Below are 10,815 nucleotides of genomic sequence, written 5' to 3' on the forward strand. Positions count from 1 at the left end.
CGAACAGGAGAAAGTAATGTCATTTATATCATTTTACTCTGATTTTGGAACTGGAAATGATGAGGCCGCGCTGTTTACGCTTTGTTAACATATATATGTTTTTACTTTCGTCCAAATTCCTTAATAATGGATTTGGATGGCACGATTTGAGCATGTTAATTTGGAACAACAATTCAATTANTAAGAGGCCGACTGGTGAGGTGCTACAGTAGGCACATAAACATGGATTCTTTTTTTTCTTTTGGAGTCCTATTTCGTATCATCATTTTTTTTTTCAACCCTATTCGGCAAAGTTGTGTGCAAAAACAATGTACTAGTAATTGGGACCCATTATTTAATAAAAGTATTGACCTGTGAATGTAAAATTGTTTTCTCGTGGACAAGTTAGCTAATGCATATATAGTCAAAAAGTTATTTGTCTGTCAAGAGGGGGCAAATAACCTTTTACTATATTTATAACTACTAGTACTTGAGAATTTTTCCTGGCCTGGACCACACAAGGCTATAGAGAAACAACTAAAATTGATAAAAGTATAAATGGGCACTTAGTAAATTAAATGAATATTGATGTTGATGCTCAAATTACTGTGGGTTATTTTGAAATACCAGGAAAAAAAAAAAAACAAAACCAAAACCAAAACCAAAAACAAAAAAAAATAAAAAACAAAAACAAAAGAAACAAAAAAAAACAAACTTGGTAATCATTCACAGAGAAAAGCGAACGAACATTTGGTATACTCTGTACGAGGAAGGAGCACGAAAATATCCCTGGGGTGTGACTATTTTGACTCTAAAAAAATATACATATAGTGAAAGAGAGAGAGGGTAAAGAGCGTACCCAATAAAAGAAAAAGGGAAGGAACCAGCGAATTCCAAAGTAGTTCAGATTACAGAGAACAACAGAGGAGTTCAACGGGTTTGAAGACTTATATATAAAATATACACAGTGTGTGGACAGCCCTTTGGAGCCAACAAAAGAAAGTATTTTAGTCGACTCTTGTTTTGGATGAGGCCACTGCTTACGCCATGTTACCGCAGTACTTCGTTCCAAATTTCTTAACATCCAAGTTTAGGAAAACGACAAAGCGAATGGCCTAAGCGATGACGTATTTGTATATTACTATTATATGTCAAAATATTGTTCAAAAATGCATTATATTCAATTCTCATCAATAATGTTTCTAAGGTAAAACATTATTTTAGTTCTTAAATTTTGTCAATAGTTTGTTTATCTTTAAACTTAAAAAAAAAAATTTATCCCTAAATTTTGTAAAAAAAAAAAAATTAATAGTTTAGAGACAAAAATAAGGATAAAAAATAACTTTGTTCAATAGTTTAAAAATAAAAAATAAACTTTCAGTAAAGTTTAAGAACATAAATAAAATATTTTCAATAATTTAGGGAAATGTGAACTTTTTAATAGTTTAAGGATAAAAAATGAACTTCTTAAAATTTAAGAATAAGAATCAAAATTTGAGTAAAATTTAAAGACTAAAATAGCATTTTACCCATATTTCTAACTTTGCTTTTTCTAACCAAAAAAGAAAGATTTGCTTTTTTTTTTCTTATTTTCTTTTCATGAAAGAAAAAGATAATCTACGCTGACCCCACTTCTTATGACGCTAATTGATAATACTAAGCCTCCATTTGAATACTACTTAAAAATGAAAATTATTTTACTATTCAATTTATTTTTACTATTATTTATGAATTTTATTACACTTTTTAATACTATTTATGAATTTTATTATACTATTTTAATTAACTTTTACATTTACCTATAATATTTTTACCAATAAATTTTTAGTTGCAGTAAAACAAAGAATATCGTACTACTACTTGAATTAGTGAACGTTTAGAAGATAGGTGTCCAGTGAAAGTTTCCACTGGACACATTGAATAATGGACATGTGTCTACCTTTGAACACGTGTCCGAATCCGGACATGTCCAGTGGAAGAAGCCGGGTAGTACTTGGGACAATCTTATCAATGTTAATAGATAGCTACGAAGGACAGGCATTTTTCGAAGATGAAAATTGGATTGTGACACGTAACAACTTTGTTTTCTTGTTTTAAATTTAACTTTTCTGTCGTTTTCTTCTTTACTTATTTTGTCGTTTAGTTATTTTTGTTATTTATTTATATTTATGCTTATCCTTTGTTCGGTATTTTTTTTTTTCTTTTGTGCTTAAAAAAAAAGTTTTCCCTGTATAAAGAAATTATAAAAGTTCGTTTATTTGAATTTTTTTATGGTAATATATTTTAATTTTTTTAGATTTTATATAATTTAAATTTCTAAATAACTACCTTAATTAAAACTACACACACTTCGCATGTGTAGTGGGACTTTTTATTTTTTTAATTTAAAAAAAAATAGTTTAGTGTTAAAAAAAATCCTACATTTGTAGGGAAAAAAAAGTAGTTTTATTTTTATTTTTAATTTTTTTACAAAACGAAAAGGTTGTATTAGTACTTGATAACTAATATGAGAGAGAAATGTGAAAATAGGATAAAAAACTGTTTTTTTTTTTTTTAATTAAGCTAAAAAATAGGAGATTTCAAATTAAAAATTTTACATGTCTACCCTATAGTTTAAGCCTTTAAATACACATGAATTTAAGGGTATTTTGAACATTTAAATTGATGATTCCAAAGTAGTATAGATAAATTTCTAGAGCTGCTAGGTGGTGGATTCTACACTTGCGTAATACTCTCTCTCTCTCTCTCTCTCTCTCCCCTCTCTCTCAATGGGGGCTAGGCACATAAAGTATTCATAGAACAACATTACATCACAAGTGAATGGCAAGCGGTATAACCATATTTTATATCATTCTCAAGTTGGTAAACACTAGCAGCAACAGCTACTCCCAAACATGAAAAAGCCGATAAACTTAAGAGCTCTGACCTCAATACATTAAGAATCGAGCAGCCATATTTCTATTGACATAATATTGCTAAATGCTAAGCATTGTTGAAGAAACTTAACGCTAGCTAAAATTTAATTGATCAACGCATCAATCGGTCTCCGACAATCAGACTGCTGCTTTATCTATTATCATTTGCATTCTACATCAATGCAAATGCTTTATACCTTACTATTAACTGGCTCTGCAAATGGAAGGCGTCGGGAAAGCACAGGCTTTGGCAAATGTTCTGCAACCAAAATGTAGAAGAGCCCCATGACTCCTGTGTGCCTCTGGTTGCTGCTATAATTAGATTCCAGAATCATAGTCTCCCCATCATTTATCTTTACAGTGCCTGGTTTAGGATAACAAGTGGACATTCCTACAATATAACCAGCCTCATTTCCTGCTTCCTTCCTTTTCCATATGTTGGTATCGAAGAACATAAAAGGCGTCCATCCTGAAACACCACACAAAAAGCACGAGCAATAGAAGCTGTTACAATATTATCAAACTCATCATAATACGACAATAAAAAATTTCACATAATTTTCACAGATGTGTGGATCTAGATAATTGAAATGAAAAATAGAATCATATAACAAAGCCAAAGCTAGAGGAACCATAAAATTTTGACCACCAAAAATAAAGTAAAATTAGAGCACACGCAGTTCATGATGAAGTTCATTGCCTAATATGTTTGTTGTGAACTACAAAACATCTATACAATAGGTTATTCAGCGTAACTAGAACAAAAAGATTCTTGCTACACATCGATCCAACTATCTAGTTGATATCATAAATATATAGAAATAAAAGTACGGAGAAAATATGTATGCGTGTGAACTACTTATACTTGTGAGAGTGACAATTCCTGATACATCTCCATAGAAGATCATCAAATCAGGTAAGTCATGATATTCAACAAGAGATCATAACATGCATACCAGATAACAAAAAAATAAGAATCGCTACAATTACAAACAGAAAACGTAAGTGCTGAATCACCTCTCCATAAAGAGCTGAACCGAGACCCCCCGAATGTTGATGGGCCACACCATAGGCGAGATAGCCACCAGTCGGCATAGCCAGACTTGCCCTTTTGGAGTCAGTGCACCCATTATCAGCCTTACCAGATGCACTACAAGACTCAATGTCATACTCAACCTGCACCAAAGAAATTCTATTGAGTCTCTTAGGACAGAGTATTGAATTAACAAAAAAAAAATACTAAAGAATGCAACAGAATACAGATCCATCGAAAGAAATTTTATTTTGTGCCACTTCCTTGTTTTTCGAGACCAAGTTGCAATGAACATATATTTCACGAACCAAAAGTGTAATATAGCCAATTATTATCTAATTGTAGAGAAGTTCACTTACATGGCATTCATGTTCTGAATTTTGTCCTGTTGAATTGGCCAATCGTTTCCAAGTATCAGTGACATCCAATATATAAATCTTGACAGGCACAATAAATTCATTCCAATCAAGCCACTTCACCGTATATCTCATGTAAAGGTTTCTCGTAGCACCCACAGAGTCTTCTCTCAATCTGCATTGTGTGTGATCATAGCAACATGATAAACCTCCTTTATAGTCTGGTCTTAAGGGCTGGCCCTTTTCATCCTTTGTAACATTATATAGTTCGCACCTGCATTCGGTGCATCCCAACTTATCTTCCACTTCCCGAGTATCAATTGCATGGACTTTAAGAAACCACGCCTCCTCATACCCAACAGGAATATCAGCAGGATTACCAACCTCTATTCCAAAAGGATCTGGTACATCTGTGTTTGTTCCTCGGGTTTCAGATCCGAGGCCATAATACTGGTAAACAACCTGTTTCTGGCATATTCCACTGTTCCTCACGAGAATATAATCCTGCTCGGGATTTGTTGCATTTAGACGTTGATGAAATCTTCCAAGGACCCAGTGGTGCAGATAAGTTTCGTGAAGAGGGACAGGATGCCCTGCTTCATCAACTACTTCAGCATTGAAACCCTTGATAGCAATATGACCTCTTGGGAAGTTAATGTAGTAGTAATTTCTATTCACCACTGATCCTGGATCCAATTCAAACCTAGGGGATAGGAAAACTGCAGATTTTATCTCAGGTTGTCTATATTTCCGGAAAGCATGTGAGCATGTTATGCTTAATGCCAGTAATAGTATTGCCAACTGTACTCGAAAAAACTGATGCATTTTTTTCCTGCCGAAAACAAACTGTGTCGTAAAATAAAACCAAAGATTCTCAGATACTAAGCTCAACAATCCTCTCTAAAAACACAAGTGAAACCCAATATAAAGTAAACACATAAGACTAGGCAGTATTAGGTAAGGTAAACGCTGTGCAAAAGAGATCTAGCATGAAGGACTTAAAAGGTCTTAGACAATAGAAGTGAGTTATGTACATGCACACAAGTTTTTTCTTTTTTCTTTCTCTTTCTTCTTTTCTTTCTTCTTTCTTTATCTGTTAATTTGGAACAACAATTCAATTAGTAATTAATAGGTAATTAAAGTGTCAAATACATGTTTTTTTCCCTAAGCTATAAACAACAATTCTAATTAAAGTGTCAAATAAACTAATTTAAACTTTCTAAATATGTACAAATGATCAAATAAGTTAAGGAAATTAAAAAGATATGATTGACTTAATCTTACAAATTACTTCAATATACATTTTATAAGAAGGTTGACATGCACAAAAAAATTTCAATTAATAATTAATAGGAAAATTGATGTAAAGTGTTCTTATTTAATATATTCCCTTATAAATTCTTAAGAAAATTTTGTGAGCAAATTATGCCAATATTGGAAGTAATGATACTAATTGCATCAATACTTTCCATACAAATTATCAAAAAAATAAATAAATAAATAAATAAAAACTTTCTGTAAAAGTTAAAAGTCAAAATCATGATAAGCAGTAATATAAGATATTTGACTTTTTTATTTATTTATTTTAGGAACAAGATATTTGACTTCACAAAGGTAAAAATGGCAGGAGCAAGTTAAGGAGTAATATTCCTCATTTATGGATATGTATTTAATTTGTTTAACATGGAAAAGGTATTAAAAAAAAATCTTGCTATTTAAGAAGATAATGGTGCATTAATTTTAAAAATATGTATTTATTATTTACAAATAACCAATAAGTAGACAAACGTATGGCATATTTTTGTAATATATAATGTACCAGTGTGAATAGTAAATAGCAAAAAGAAAAAATAATGATTTGTTAAAAATATATACCTGCACCATTACCTTTGAGAGTATTAAATAGAAGATATTTGTATAAATGTATCCTATTATTAATTTAAGATTGGATAAAATAAATGAGTTCATTCGATAATTAAATGTGTTGACATATGACATTTGTGTGGAAAATAATTAGGTAGCCCCAGAATATATATATTAATCCTAACATAGATTTTTTTCCCAACATTTCATCAATTCTTTGCCAACCATAATTAATTTATTTATTATCCCTTGAAATTTTTCTAATGCAAAACCTTTTGAAAATTAAAGTTTCCTTTATTTTATGTCATGCCTTTCTCCATTAAATTCTGATTTCAAATTTGGGGTAATTCTATAGTACCCTAAAAAAATGGGGCACGGTGCCCACTAGCAGGTAACCTGCTATACTAGGTTACTTTTTTCTCACATATGACAATTTCATTTCTACATTGTGCAATTCTAACATCACATGTGACAGCTCTTTTCTCACATTTGGTAGTTCTCTTACTTTATTCTCACATTTGGCAGTTCTATATTCACATTGTGTAGTTCCAATACCACATGTGATAGTTCTTTTGTCACATTCGATAGTTCCTTATTTTTTTTTCCTCACATATGATGGTTTCATCATCACATTATGCAATTCCAACACTACACTAAAGTCTATCACCTCCTCATTAAATGCTGTCCACCTAACACTCTGGCCGCATTAATGTGGAGGTGATACCTGAATAGTAACTAAGCAGCTTTATGACCACTAAGCTGAAAGTTCCGGTAGGGACTAGATGGGACAGAAAGGAGCCCCCAGGATAAGAACTACACGTGTACAAAGGAAACAAAAAAAGAAACGAAGTATATAATGGAGAAACGAAGAAAACAGGGGGGACTTCTGACCAGAAAAGAAAAAGGAAAAAGAGAGAGAGAAGAATAGACCAATTTAAAGAGGGCCGAGGAGAGTTTTTCCTCAGAGAGCGAATCAATAGTATCCCTTATTACTTGATGAGTAGAACCCTTCCTGAAAAACAGTACTAGTTCTTGAGCTCATACTCTATAAATTTATTGTTTGGGCTTATTGGGCTGAAACCCCACACTCAATTCAAATTGGGTCCCTACAATGCCAATATTGGAAGTAATGATACTAATTGCATCAATACTTTCCATACAAATTATCAAAAAAATAAATAAATAAATAAATAAAAACTTTCTGTAAAAGTTAAAAGTCAAAATCATGATAAGCAGTAATATAAGATATTTGACTTTTTTATTTATTTATTTTAGGAACAAGATATTTGACTTCACAAAGGTAAAAATGGCAGGAGCAAGTTAAGGAGTAATATTGCTCATTTATGGATATGTATTTAATTTGTTTAACATGGAAAAGGTATTAAAAAAAAAATCTTGCTATTTAAGAAGATAATGGTGCATTAATTTTAAAAATATGTATCTATTATTTACAAATAACCAATAAGTAGACAAACGTATGGCATATTTTTGTAATATATAATGTACCCGTGTGAATAGTAAATAGCAAAAAGAAAAAATAATGATTTGTTAAAAATATATACCTGCACCATTACCTTTGAGAGTATTAAATGGAAGATATTTGTATAATTGTATCCTATTATTAATTTAAGATTGGATAAAATAAATGAGTTCATTCGATAATTAAATGTGTTGACATATGACATTTGTGTGGAAAATAATTAGGTAGCCCCGGAATATATATATATTAATCCTAACATAGATTTTTTTCCCAACATTTCATCAATTCTTTGCCAACCATAATTAATTTATTTATTATCCCTTGAAATTTTTCTAATGCAAAACCTTTTGAAAATTAAAGTTTCCTTTATTTTATGTCATGCCTTTCTCCATTAAATTCTGATTTCAAATTTGGGGTAATTCTATAGTACCCTAAAAAAATAGGGCACAGTGCCCACTAGCAGGTAACCTGCTATACTAGGTTACTTTTTTCTCACATATGACAATTTCATTTCTACATTGTGCAATTCTAACATCACATGTGACAGCTCTTTTCTCACATTTGGTGGTTCTCTTACTTTATTCTCACATTTGGCAGTTCTATATTCACATTGTGTAGTTCCAATACCACATGTGATAATTCTTTTGTCACATTCGATAGTTCCTTATTTTTTTTCCTCACATTTGATGGTTTTATCATCACATTGTGCAATTCCAACACTACATGTAACAGTTCTTTTCTCATATTTGGTTGTTCCCTTACTTTTTTCTCACATTTGATAGTTTCATCCTCACATTGTGCAGTTCCAACATCATATGTGTCAGTTCTTTTCTCACATGATTTGAAATTCCATTGTTTGGATACCTAAATTTGAATTTGAATTTAAGATCATAAAATATTTTTTCCAATTATTATTTTTCTTAAACCTTCTACATTTTAATTTTAGTAACATTTTTAATAGATACATGTGATAATGAAAAAGCCATTGATAACCTAATTGACAAGATAATGAGTAAAAATATGTCATCATAGCCAACTAATAATTTGCTATTAGTAACAACTTGGACTTGCAAAATATGAATTTATCATATTGCTAAAAATAATTTTTATTGTTCCATTATAATCATTATCAATGGAGAGGACATAATCAATCTAGATATTATGGACAATCATGCACATTCATGCAAAAGATTATCTTACATGAGAAGTCATTTTTTTCTAGGTACAAGACTACACAACATTGTGAAGCCATGAATGCCTTCTTGAATAGATTTTTGGATAGGCAAACTAGGCTTTATGAGTTGTTCCAACAAGTTAATAGAGCACTTACATGTATTTAACACAATGAGGTAGGGGTAGATTTTACTTCTAAATATATTAAATCTATTATGATTACTTAGTTATTTAAAATCGAGAAGTATACCACTAATATATTGACAAGGGAAATATTCCATATGTATATGCCACAATTTGTTTACTAAGAAATCACTTTTTCATAAATTCACATTTGAAATAACAAAATTCAATAATTTTGTTTGTATGTGCCATAGATGATCCAAAGAAATTAGACCACCTACTTGCACTTGGATCTAAATATGGTAATTTTCATCTCATAATATTTATAACTTGAATTTATATATAACTCACTTTCATGAACTAATTCTGTTTGTATGCGCCATAGATGATCCAAAGAAATTAGACCACCTACTTGCACTTGGATCTAAATATGGCAATTTTCATCTCATAATATTTATAACTTGAATTTATATATAACTCACTTTTATGAACTACGAGCCAGTCTCTTGGTATTAATATGACTGAACATTTCATAAAATTAAAAAAGAGCAAAATATGCTTGATAAGATTTCAAATTTAACTCACCTCAGGAGCAAAACCCTCAACGTGATCCTTCTCCTTCTGCAATACACCAAGAGAAACAAAAAGTGGGAAGTAGTAGTTCTGGATGTCCATTTTCTTTATTTCAGCATCAAAAAATTTCTGCACAATGACATCAATGTAATACATTAATTATGCACGTGAAACTAGAAAACTGGGAAGAAGGAAAAAGGAAACAAAGAGAGGATTTAAAAGAAACATCTAAAATTTTCATTATAAGGGGGGAAAAGAAGTCCATTGCTTCACAAATCTATAGAAATAACCAAGACGGCTTCAAATTTATATCACGGAAAGTACCGCATATACCATCTATGTTCAACTTAAGGAACAACCAAAATTTGAAAAATGTAAAGGGAAAAATCATTGTGGATAAATGTTGTGCGGGTAAGTATTGACACAGTCGACCATCTCCTTTTACATTGCATTGTGACAAGAGAATTGTGGTAAATAGATTTATCTTTATTTGTTGTGCAATGTTGATGTCTCGGACTATGTTAGAAATGTTTGCAAACTGGAAAGGGATAGACACCATCTTTGCTCGTGCACTCATTTTATTGCTTTAAACCTAATTTCACCAATATTGTTTTTCAAATTTTTGTTGATTGGCAGTTGCTAAGTGTTATCCTGTAAAGTGTGGCATTTTTGTAGTTATATGTCCATTGGCTACTCAAATTAATGTTTTTAAGACTCACATCTAGTGATTCACTTCCAATGTTTATACTCTTACTGTTTTGATTAATTGCACGTGTGTGAATCTATATTTTTTAAATTAATCAGCAATTATGCTGTCAATCAGTATTTGTTACTAAAAAACAATTATTTTGTTGTAATCATAAACACAATGCATGGTGGACATGTATCCGTGTGAGTTGAACAATTGTTGTTGTCACAAGAGGATCCTGTTAATCCTTCACATTTTAAAGAAGTATCAATATTCTGTTAGAGTTATTGGCTAATTTAGTGTCTGAATAACATTAGTAATTTTTTATTTGGAACAGCCAAACTAGAGTTTTTTCCCCTAAATCAATGTTTTATTAGAAGAGATATTGAGTCGGATTCCATCTATTCTCCTAAAATGGCTTGAAACACATTAGAAGGAAGTGAAAGTGCAATTCAAATTTGGTGTTGGGCTCCTTGATCTTGTTGAATCTGATAGTTCAAATGCATCCTTGGCTGTTTGGCAGTTATTAACCAAAACTTATGGGTAATGGTATTCATCCGTGATTTTTTTTTTATATAAAGCTTGTTAGATATCACACCTCATCACATGGCTTAGAAGGCACTACAAAAAAT

At 31.1% G+C, this 10,815-nt stretch overlaps 1 pseudogene; it reads right to left on the minus strand.

Moving 5' to 3' along the window:
• Positions 1 to 2,870: 2,870 nt before the first annotated feature.
• LOC111997456 (uncharacterized) lies at positions 2,871 to 5,110 on the minus strand (annotated as a pseudogene).
• Positions 5,111 to 10,815: the final 5,705 nt, after the last annotated feature.

This window comes from Quercus suber, unplaced genomic scaffold (assembly GCF_002906115.3).
Source record: "Quercus suber isolate HL8 unplaced genomic scaffold, Cork oak 2.0 scaffold_772, whole genome shotgun sequence".
Classification (NCBI taxonomy): Eukaryota; Viridiplantae; Streptophyta; class Magnoliopsida; order Fagales; family Fagaceae; genus Quercus; species Quercus suber.